This window comes from Chiroxiphia lanceolata, chromosome 6 (assembly GCF_009829145.1).
Source record: "Chiroxiphia lanceolata isolate bChiLan1 chromosome 6, bChiLan1.pri, whole genome shotgun sequence".
NCBI lineage: Eukaryota > Metazoa > Chordata > Aves > Passeriformes > Pipridae > Chiroxiphia > Chiroxiphia lanceolata.
This window is the reverse complement of record NC_045642.1, coordinates 61,037,903-61,050,142: the sequence shown is the minus strand read 5'-3', so window position 1 is coordinate 61,050,142 and position 12,240 is coordinate 61,037,903.

The window sequence follows — 12,240 nt, the reverse complement described above, 5'->3', positions numbered from 1 at the left end:
CAGCCGTGGTCCAGGATGTAGTGACAGCTCTGGGTGGCTTGAGCTGAGGAGACAGATGAGGGAGGTTTCATCCCTTGCAAGCATCTGTTGGACTTGTATCACAAATTCCAAACTGGACTGTCCTGTGTGTCTGCTGATGTTTAAATCTGAAAAGCCAGACAGGCAAGTTTTTCTGTTGGTTAATATTTAAGCCGTGGGTGTCTTCACGTTCAAAAGCCGGCTTAGAAGTGAACTGAAATCGCTTCTCGCTGCCAAAACCATCCTCCCTGAGCAAACTTCAAATACAATTCTGGTTGTTTATTGTAAGAAGTAGCTGTTGCCATGCATGTTTTGAAAATACTGCACAAAACAGGTGCAGGTCTCCCCTTCTTTTTCCAAAAGGGCACATGGCCTGAAAGGTTCTGCCATTGCTGCTGTGTCACACACAGTTCACCACTGAAGACACTGGAGCTGCATGTGTTGGGTCGTACTAAACAGATCTGTTCTCTGTGTTGCTTGGGATTGGGATATCAAGTGGGAAGCCCTGAATTTGCAAACAGCTTTTCAAAAGGAATCTAGCAAGGAAAAGTTGGTTATTTCTCCTGTCTGTTGCTGAAACACAGTCCTCTCCCCCCCTCGCCTTTTGCATTGACAAATCTTAACGAAGGAGTTGATTGCTTTTATATTTAAATTTGCCCCAATGTTGCTACTGGCTGACATGTCAGTCTGGATGTTTGCATTATGTTGTTTTTCTTTAAGAAATCAGGTTCATCACCTTCAAGGCATCACGGAATTGGCGTCACATCGTACGTCACAAACTATTTTTCAGGGCACTGCAAGACGTTGCTACAACTCAGTGCTGTGTTGGAAAAAATTCAGGTCTTGTATAAACATTACAAGCTATATTGGAGTTCAGGTATCAGGTGGGCATCTACGAGAAGAGCAAGTGTATCTCAAAATACTGGACTGCTGTTTTGAGTGGATTATATTCTTCTGTCCCTTTATCCTTTTTGATGAGAACAAAAACAGTGGGGTTATGAAATGTACAAGTTGTCTAAATACAATGCAGTCAAATAAATGGTTAAGTTGTTTATCTATTCTTTTGAATGGGAATGTTCTAATGATTGTTTTGCTTTGTCTGCAAAATACAAATACACGTTTGCTCAAGGTCAGGCTGGAGCAACCTGGTCTAGTGGAAGGGTGCCCCTGCCCGTGGCAGGGGGTTGGAACGAGATGGTCTTTAAGGTCCCTTCCACCCCAAACCATTCCGGGATTCTATGATTAGGAAAGGTGAAAAAAATTTTTACAGGAGAAAATTGTTTATTGCTACTTGATTGAATCATTTCTGTGCCTGTGTTGGGAGCACCTTGAACATCATTTATGTGAACATCAGTGTCACAGCTGAACTAAAATGGGTCCTTTTATCATGACCATTAAGTCATAACTAACTCGGTGACTCTGGACTCTCCTGGAAGGTAAGGAGTGAGGGTGGTCATTGTTTCAGTTGCAATAAGCAAGAGTTGAGAACTCTCTCTTAAAAGCACACAGGGGAACCTGTGGATTTTGAAAATCCTTCGTGCTTTATTCCCTCTACCGATACGTCCAGGCTCCTAAAACCTGAGAATTTGCCAGCAAGGTTCGTGCCTGGCTGGCTGTGTGAGAGAGGTGTGCAGGTCACTGAAAGCTGTACCCAACTTCTGCTGGAGAGAGCTGGTCATCTGCCAGGAGCTCCAGGTCTTTCCTTCCAGTTTCTTTTCTGATTCCTTACAGCTCCCAGTGCCTAAAGGGGCTCCAAGAGAGCTGGAGAGGGACTTTGAACAAGGGCCTGGAGTGACAGGACAAGGGGAAAATGGTTTCAAAGTGACAGAGGGCAGGGTTAGATGGGATATTGGGAAGAAATTCCTGGCTGTGAGGGTGGTGAGGCCCTGGCACAGGTTGCCCAGAGAAGCTGTGGCTGCCCCATCCCTGGAAGTGTTCCAGGCCAGGTTGGACAGGGCTTGGAGCAACCTGGGATAGTGGAAAGTGTCCCTGCCCTTGGTGGGAGAGGGAACTGGATGGTTAAAGTCCCTTCCAACCCAAAGCATTCTGTGATTCTATTATTCTAATGATGATTCTCCAAACGTTTGGCCCTTGCAGGTGGTGGAACACATAATCTCCAGGTGGGGGATGCAGATTTAAGTTCCAGCTCTGCATCAACCAGAAGTTCCATCCTGGAAATCTGAAACAATCCATCAGTGTAAACAACCCAAAGAGCTACAAAAAAATTGTCCAAAATGGTTTTTTAACTTTTGTGATAGTTGTTTTTCCTATTTTCTGCACCAGCTAATACCTTAATTTTGAGGATTTTCTTAAAAAAAAAAAAAAAAGGCAAAAGCAGAAAAAGTCCATTCTACTGAATTGAACACTTTGGGTGCTGAAGATTGGGAGAAGGTGACAAAGAAAGACAATGAATATTGAATATGGAGCTTAATATGGAATGGTTTCTACGCAGATACCACCTGCTGCTTCCTTTTTTTTTTTCCTAGTAAGATGAAGGATCAAAAAGTGACTCAGCAGCATTGCTAAGGTAAAAAAGACTTATGCAAAGCTGAAATTGTTACTGATGTTTAATTACAATAATATAGAAACAGAGAATATTCTGAGTTGGAAGGAACTCAAAAGGATCATCCAAGTCCAACTCCTGGACAAGTTTTATATTGTATTTATTATATTATGCCATGCAGTCCCTTCCACATAGAGCTCTGCTAATCCATGCTCTGTCCACGTGGACACACTCCTTTCCATGAGTAATTTAGAGAAGACAACTAATTGAATACTCTCTCGTGTTGCCACGGCTCCCTCCCCAGGGATGGAAAAGGCTCTTAGTCTAAATCAAAATTAGTCTTTAATATTGGCAAGAAGGAACAAATGAGCCCTCAGAGTTTGATGCATTGGATGAGAGGGGTTGATGTGTCACTTCTGAGTTGCTCTGAGTGTGCTCCAACCTCCTTGACTCGGAGCAGAAGGGTCTGCTGGAGGAGCTCATTATGTTGAGAAGAAAACCAGTTGTTCTTCAGCCTAATTAAGGGTGTTCCTCTCCCTCCTCTCCCTCTCCATGCTGATCCGGGGGTCCTGCAGCTTTCCAGGGAAGGAATGGCAGTTTCAGGTTCAGCCCTAGTGCTGCTGGCCAGTGATGCAATTCACCAGAAAGTAGGATTTATTTTTTTTTCCCCCCCATTTTTTCGCACAGGTGACTTGATCCCCAAAGCCTCTCGGTGTCCTTAGGTCCGAAGTCTCTCCCGGGGCTGGCACAGAGCTGCATTTTTTACGGCAATAAACTGAGCTTGTTGGGGATGAGTGAGCTGGGCTGTCTGAAAATGTAAACAGCCTCCAGAAGTAAGTAAATTGGGAAGCAGTTCAAGCCACAAATGGCAGTCGGAGTCGTTTTCTGCAAATAGAGATTTTTATCTCGCTGTCTGAGAGTGACAGTCAAAGGGCCACTCTCTTGGGGCTGGAAAAGGAGTTCTTCATTACAGGAAACAGGCCTGGATGTGATTAAAAAAGAGAAAGTGTTCTCCTTGGAGGGTTTTTTTTTTGTTGTTGTTGCTGTTTTATCGGAGGGAAAATTGCGAAGCAGGCGATTCCCTGTCAATGAACCAATGGTTTCGTTTCTAACCTGACAAATGGAATATGTAGAGGACCTTTACACAGGTGCTGCCTTGCATTGGGCTGCTCTGGGGTCCCAGTACTCTCAGCCCTCTGTACTCTGTCAAAATAGGCCAAAAATACATTTATTAAAATGTCAAATTTCAGTATTTTGGCTCTGTCTGTGTGGAAATAGCTTTTCTCTCACTTTAACAGGAATTCTGTAGCCTTCTGTGAGATATTTTTGCAGCATAATGCGTGTCCTTGGAAAGACCTTCGGAAGAAGTGCCCTCAGAAAACTTTTCCAGCCTCAAAATCCCAGGAACATTTTGAAACCTACAGAAAGAGCCCTTTTTCTCTCACAGATCCTGGGAGTGACTTTCCCATTTTTTTTTGCTCACCAGCTAAAGAGCTTAGTAAATGCTTCAAGGCCTGGAAATAAAAAAATCAAAGATCTGGAAAAACACTTTTAAAATATCTTTTTAATGATCTTTTGCCAGCTTCATCCCTCTTCCACCCCTGCTCCAGCTTGGCAAACTTTTATTTTCGAGCTGTTTTGACGTCGAAAGAAGGTATTACTGTGGGGAAGTTTTCTTGGGTGAATAGTTTCCAGGGAGATTTAAATTTCTTTAAGCTGCACATGTGTAATCCTTGAAACCCAGAGATTTTCTGAGGTTTCTCCTGGTTGTATCCAGGCCCAAAACACCCTTTTGTCAGTGTCCATCAGAAATCCAGTGGGATTGGTGGGGCCAGATTACATGGAGTTGCTTCCAAAGTATTCCCTGTTGTCTGCTGGTGCTTTTGGAAGTTCTCTCTGTGTCTGTGCAGGGACAGATCCCTGCAGACAGAGCAGTGAGCACCCATCCCACCTCATCCATGGGCAAGGAGCTTGGGACAGCTGTGCATTCACTGGGATGCAGTTGGCACCAGACAGCTGGTTCAGGGCAGGTAGGAAAGAACTGCAGTCCTCAGGCAGGGAGGAAAAGGGGCAAACTGAGTCAGGAGAGGCTGGGTGTGCTGGAATCCTTTGGATACACGAACTCTGGAGATCAGAACTGCTTCTTCAGAGGCAGGTGCTGTCATCACACCCTTGGAGTACATGGATTGTCCGAGTCTTGTACAGTTCGGAGGTTTGGGACGTGCTGTGGGGGTGTATCCTCAGGAAACCCCCAAGAAAAAAATCAGTTCTGTGATTATGTGACTTAAACCAGGAGCTGTGTGCTCAAAACACGGGATCACATGGTGGGATAAATGCAGGAAAAAGGGCAAAGCAAGGATTTTGTTTGGGAGTTACCATTTATCAGCACTCGGGTATTACAGGAGCCTGACCTCAGGGACTTGGGCCAAAGCAGTTTTTGCTGGGGACTTTATGCAGCCACGGGGATTAATCCTTAAAGCTGGTCCTGACACAGGATGGGGCCTCTGACTCCTGTGACTCAGCTGGGACTTGAGGCTTAGACCACCTCACTTTGCCAAACAGAAACCAAATTTTTCTTTAAAACTGGGACTTGGGGGCAAAATGGTGAACCACAGTAGGTTCCAGCTAAGAAAACAGTAATAGAGCAACCCATCCTTTAGTGGTCTCCTGAAATAGCAGCTACATGAGAAGCTGCCTCAGCCCAGGCAACTCTCTGAAGCCTTTCTGGACCAAGCAATAGCTTTAGTTGGCACTTTTAAATCCCTGCTCCCATCACAGCTATCCTGGCTGTCACCCTGCCTTGGGATGTGGCTGCACAAAGGGCAGAAGGACTCCCTGGCCTTGAAATTACACCCACAGTCATATACTCACGTGGTTTTTTTTGGCCAGTTTCCCCATTTATTCCTGTTTTACAGCAGGAGATTTCTCCAATTTTCCTGCAGAGCCAGGTACTCAATGTGTTGAAGCAGGGATGGGGAGTAGGGTTGGCATTGGTTGGGCTGTAAACATGTGGGTGCAAGGCTGGGGGCTTCAGAATTCTCCTGGTCTCATCTCTCAGGGAACAAGTGACAGGACAAGAGGAAGCAGCCTCAAGTTGTGCCAGGGGAGGTTTAGGTTGGATACCAGTGAAAATTTCTTCTCTGGAGGGATGGTCAGGCACTGGAACAGCTGCCCAGGGCAGTGGTGAAGTCACCATCCCTGCAGGGATTTAAAAACCATGTGGATGTGGCCTTGGGAACACAGGTTAGTGGTGGCCTTGGCAGTGCTGGGGGAATGGTTGGACTCGATCTTAGAGGGCTTTTCCAACCTGACAGATTCTATGATTTTCCACATCCTCCCTCTGAATTCACGGTGGTCACTCAAAAATCTCAGGATACAGACCCCACACAAAGGCTTTGTCTTTTCAACAGAAATGTTTCATTCAGAGTACCCAGGTTTTGCTCCCACGTTACCACCTGGGCACATTTCAAAGTCAAAATTCGCCACAGTTCAAGGTTTTTCTCCTTTCTGAGAGGCTCTGTAAAGCCTCCAGCTGCTTTGCACTCCGCTGGCTCCCGTGGCCGTGCCCCACACTGCTCTTTGTCTGGTTCAGCAAGTACTACCAGGCTGCTTTCCAAAGACCTGGAGTGTCTGTGCCGTGTCTGGATTCTGCTGGGAGCCTGTTCCCCCACTGCCTGTGCGATCCCACTCGTCTGTGTTGGGGGAATAATCTGCAGCAGCAGCTGCTGCTAAGAGCTTTACATAGAAATGAGGCAAGAGAAGGTTGTGATACACAGGTCTAATCTCTGCTTGTTTTTTAATGGAAAATAAGGGGAAAAGCAGGTAGGCAAGGATGTGCTGGTGGATGAAGCAGCACCACGGGGCAGAGCACAGAGAGCAAGGGCAGGTAAGTCCCGTATTTTTGTGTGCTTTACACACTTGGGTTAAACCAAACCTGGTGAAACAGTTCTTCCCCGACAGTAAGTGCTTGGGGTGGAGTAACACAGGTGTGGGGAAAAGGGACAGGGGCTGGGGAGGGATTAGGAGGAGAAGAAGGTGACAGGGGTGGGAAATCAGGGGTGTGGAGCTGGGGAACTGTCTCCCCTGTCTCCTGCATGCACAGGGAGGGGAACACTGGCTGCCTGGGAGGGGAATTTTGCAGATAAGCTGTGAGTGCAAAGCATGACAACTCAATGCTTGTTGCGGAGAGTTCAGGAGGGTCTGCACTGAAAGGGCAGCACATAATTAACTGAGGGGCTGTGTGTACCTGAACAGGTTGAGAGGTGATGGCAGGAAGACTAACTAAAAAAAAAAATTTGGCTCTTGGTGCAGAACAAGCCACCAGACTCTGTGGAAAAACAGACACAGGGTGGAAAAGCAATCCTGGCTGCAGCCCTCCTCCAAGAAGATTGTGTCCCTCAGCAAGGATATCCACCTTGTGAGGTATTTCTGCCAGGCTGGTAAACTGAACCAGCTCCCAGAAAGGTTCAGCCAGTGGAGAAAAGGCTGGAAACAGAGGAAGGGAGAGGTGAACCTCCCTATATTGGCTATGGTGAACCAAGAGAGCAGCTCTGGCATCACGAGAAACCTCCTCCAGAGTCAGTTCAGCTCTCAGCTGAACACTGGCAGCGCTGACCACCCTCCCTGGGTGTATTCCCATGGAGTAGCTTCCAACTCAGTTATAAAATAACCCAGGTTAAACCCTGCTCTTGTGTCCACCTCCTCTAGGAACAAAACTATCTGCCCTTCAGCCTCTGGGTTTCCAGCCCCCTCTAATTAACTTTTTTTGCCTCCAGCACAGTGTGACAGCAAGGAGTCTCCCAGAGGAGCAGGAAGGCAGAGAGACTTCTTAAGAAGTTGCTTCCAGGTTTTGTGTCCACCACCTCCCTGACTTGCACATGGCCAGAAAAGGATCACATCCTTCTCCTACAGGTGTGCTCTGACCTGTTGCAGAGAGCTTAGCCTCCACTGGGATGTTCTAAGCAGACAGATAAATGTTTTCATGTTTAAGTGCAGCGAATTAATCACACCTGCTAAATCCTTCTTGGTAAATAAGATTAAGCTTTACCAGAGAAACCTCAAATGATAAATCCTACTTTACCATTTGAACGCCCCCCCCCCCCCTTGTTTCCTTTCAGTTCAGCTTTTTTCTGTCTCAAGAACACTTGTGGGGTTATTGTCCACTTCTGACCAGTCACTGAGATGGGAAAAATTAATGAAAATTTGTGCAAGAGCTGTTTCTCCTGCAGGTAGGAGGTGTGGGCTGCATCCCTCTGAGCCAGCTGTGTCCACTCTGAAGCATCTCAAGGAGGTGGAAGCTCAGGGATCCCTCAGGGCCTTCATAGTGGTCACAGCTTTACCTCATCAGCTTCATCCTGAAATATACTGCTTAAGTCCCTCAAGAAGCCTCTGAAGGGAACTTGAGCCCAATTCCATGTGCTTCTCTGAAGAAACATTATGGAGAGGAATCCCTTGGCTATAAATAACTGATGGGCTACGATTTGTAAACCTTTAGTAAATGTGTTGCTGCAGCAGAAGGTGTTGCAGGTTGGGAACCTGGTCAGAGGCTGACCAGCCTCAGATAATGTCACCTCAGGGGATGGGAGGAAAGCCCATGGGGTTCTTTCAAGCCAGGCTTTGCTCTCCTGCTCTTCCAGCACATTTAACCCCAGATATCCATCTGGGAGGAAAGGCTGGGTCTCATGTTAACAGGCTTTAATTGTGTGGGTAATGTGCTGCTTCTCCGGGTGTTGGGTTACTGGCTATCCCCTGAAATCAAGGACATTTCCTCAAGGTCAGGAGCTTCACCTGTGTTTGTTTGGTCACTGAAGTAACAACACCTTCCTCCTGGCAGCAGGAAGGTGGTGGTGCTTTCTGTGCTATGACAAAAGCATCGGCAAAAAACCTGAGCCGATGTTGTTCACGTGTTTGGGGGCGGTTGTTTGCTTTGTTTTTCTATCTGAGATCTTTCTTTGTCTTTTTTTTTTTAAAAAAAAAAAACAACAAACCACCAAACATCATCTTTCTTGAGCTCTTTGAAATGTGCCAAGAGGATGATTAATTACAGGAAGCATCAAGGCGTGATTTGTATGATAATCAATGAAATCAGCACCGCAGAATCGTGTTACACTTGGACATCAAAGCAGGCCATTAGGGAAGGATAGGAGATGGTAGCCCTGGGCACAGGAGCTGGTGGCAGTGGCTGGAGGCATCCCTGCAGGAGTGGAAGTCCCCAAGGCGAGCAGGGTAAGGCTCAACTTTATACCTGACTCATCGCTGTGGTCCAGCAGGAGAATCTGCAGATGGTTGGCAAAATCTGCCACTGGAGGGAAGTAACTTCAGGGCAAACATTGCCCTAAAAGCATTTCATTATTTTTCTCATGACAGAAGCCAGCCGATTAGAAGTGCTTTGGCACGTTGAGCCAAATTTTATAATGCCCTTCCCCCTGATTTTAGAAAAACTTCAGTGTAAAAAAACAGCCCTTAATGACCATCAGTCCCTTGAACCCCAAAGGCAAAGGGCTGCATAGGATCCCAGAATGGTTTAGGTTGGGAGGGACCTTAAAGACCATCAAGTTCCAGCCCCCTGCCTTGGGCAGGGACACCTTCCACTAGCCCAGGTTGCTCCAAGCCCTGTCCAACCTGGCCTTGAACACTTCCAGGGATGGGGCAGCCACAGCTTCTCTGGGCAACCTGTGCCAGGGCCTCATCACCCTCACAACCAAGAATTTCTTCCCAATATCCAGTCCCTATCCTCTGTCACTGTGAAGCCATTGCCCCTTGTCCTGTCTCTCCAGGCCCTTGTCCAAAGTCCCTCTCCAGCCCTCTTGGAGGCCCTTTAGGCACTGGAAGGGGCTCTGAGGTCTCCCTGGAGCCTTCTCTTCCCGAGGCTGAACATCCTCAGCTCTCTCAGCCTGTCTCCAGAGCAAAGGGGCTCCAAGTTACTTCAATCTGTACAAACAAGCAAAGCAAATAGGAAGGGTTGTCATAGGCAGGTCTTATTTTCTCAGTAGGGAGCCTGAATCTGGACACATCTGGGTTAAGAGCAATGTTTTCCCATGGAGGTTTTTGTTAGCAGGGATTCACTCCCTGCTCCAGATTTCAGTGCCCCTCTCCAATGCCTGGTGTGAGCACAAAGGCAGGCCTTATTGTGCTTAACTAGAACATCAGGTACAGAATCAAAGCACTTGAAAGCTGGGAAATGAAGAGGTGAGACCTCACCCGTTTTAACTATTTCCATCATAGCCACTTACATGACTTTTCTTGCCAGTAAACAAAAGCCTTTTCCCTCTCTGCAGCTGCCTAATTCCAACTCAGACAGATATTTGGCAGTGTTCTCTGGTTTTGATTTTTTTCATAATAGAATTTTTCCCCCTTTTTTTAGTGTTTTTAATTACTTTTTTTATTCTTACTCGGATGAAGACTGAACTCCTATAATTTAAATGCCTGGATCAGAAAACTCATCAGTGCATCACATAAAAGGAGCAAAAATTTTGGCTAACCTTTCATTACATTCAGCTGAATATTTATGTTCCTGTGGCAGGCAAAGATGCATGTCCCAGGTCTCTCAGCTCCCCTGTCCAGAAGTGACATCTTTCTGTGGAAGCCACAGTGCTGCAGAGAGGAGACCAAACACTTGATCCTAGAGCTGCAAAATCATGGGCTCCTCTGCTTCGCTTGAAGGGAATCCCTCTGCCACCATCATGGGCTGACAGATCCATCAGGTCCACCACCAATCCCTACAATCCAGGTGCTCCCACAAGGCCATAAAGCTCCTTCCTGCTCTTGCGCATCATTACTGACCTCCCATCATGACAGGCTGCTGCCAAGTCTTTGCTGGACGAGGGCTTTAAACAGGATGGAAGCTGTGAGGAGGGACCTGATGAAACAGTGTCTCAGTACCACTGGCTGAAGCAAAACCCCAAAGAGGTTGAAGTGTTTTGTAGAATCACAGAATGGTTTGGCTTGGAAGGGGCCTTAAAGACCATCATGTTCCATGGACAGGGACACCTTCCACTGTCCCAGGTTGCTCCAAGTCCTGTCCAACCTGGCCTTGGACACTTCCAGGGTTGAGGCAGCCACAGCTTCCATGGGCAACCTGTGCCAGGGCCTCACCACCCTCACAGCCAAGAATTTCTTCCCAATATCTAATCTAAACATGCCTAAACTGACCATGGTGGCTTCACCTCCTCACCACACTTTTGCTGTAAGAGTTGTCTTATTCCATCTGAAGCCATCCATGCATATAATGGAGGGTGTAGCCAGGAGGGGGTTGCTCTCTTCTCCCAAGTGACAGGAAAAGAGGAAACAGCCTCAAGTTGCACCACAGGAGGTTTAGATTGGATAGCAGGAAAAATTTCCTCGCCCAAAGGGTCATCAAGGCCTGGCACAGCTGCCCAGGGCAGTGGTGGAGCCCCCATCCCTGCAGGGATTTAGAAGCTGTGTGGACGTGGCACTTGGAAACATGGGTCAGTGGTGGCGTTGGCAGTGCTGTGGGAATGGCTGGACTCAGTGACCTTTGAGGGGTTTTCCAACCTAAATGATTCCATGTTTCTATGATATTAGGTCTTGATGGGAAATCTGGTTGATTAAGCACGGAAAAAGGGCTCCACTTGTTGTAGTGCCAGGGTCAGGGCCGTGGTGGGAGAGGCTGCAAACACCTGGGCAGGACCAGTCCCAGCCATGGGAAAGTCAGAGTGGGCTCCCAGCGCCAAAAGCATCGTGTGGGGAGTTGGAAAGGAAGGATCCCTCTGTCCTTAGAACCTGTGCAAGCCTGGCTGCCTTCAAAGCAAATTTCTGAGCATTAACTCAGCTGCACAAGATCCCTGGGGGTCATTAATTAAGTATCACCTTCTTTGGAAAGATGGGAGGGAGGAGGAAAAAAAATAAATGAGGGCAAAGCAACATAACGTGCCCAAAGGATGAAGGAAGTAGATATCAAACCCAGAGCAGCAGTGGGATGTGCCCAGCTCCTCGTCCTTGGCTTCAAAAAGGGGACAGGCAGTTTGGTTTCACAGCAAAAAAAAAGATTTAGGGTCTGCAGGAAAATTTTAATCTTTGGGGTTTTTTTGGTTTTTTGGTTTGTTTTTTTTTTTCCAGTTCCAGACCTCTTCCTTGCAACCACGAACCAGATCTGAGGAGCCTTGGGAGTGAGAAAATTAAAAATAAAAGTTGAAAGCAAAGGACGCTACAAAAATTAGGTTTAGAGATAGAAGGGATCCTTGGTTGTTTTCCCTGTTTTTCTGCTTTAGCTTTAGGACAATACTTTCTGCCACATTTTTGTGATTGTGTTTAGTAAAATCTCACCAGATCACTGTTGCAAATTATCTTTACAAAAATAGTGACAATAAGTTGTTGTGGCTGAAAAGTGGGATTTCAATAAATGACAGTGAACAATCCCAACCTCAAACCCTGCCCTTAATTGTGATGTCTTTTTTGGTTTATTTCTTTTCTTTTTCTTTTTTTTTTTTTAAGAGCAACAAATTCTTGGGGAAAAGCACAATTTTTTAAATGTATTTTGCAAAGACCTATGGACACGTTTCATATAAAATTAATTTTGCTCGAAATAATACCTCCTCCTTTAAGCATCCAAGTTTGGATGCTGAACTGTGTCAGCACTGTATGCTAATTCTCCATATGACCTTAAAAAAAAAAGCTTTAAGTGTGTTATTTTATCAATCCCCATCACACCACAGCAGCAATGGGCTCATGGTCCTCGTGTAGCAGCAAAATGAGTAGCT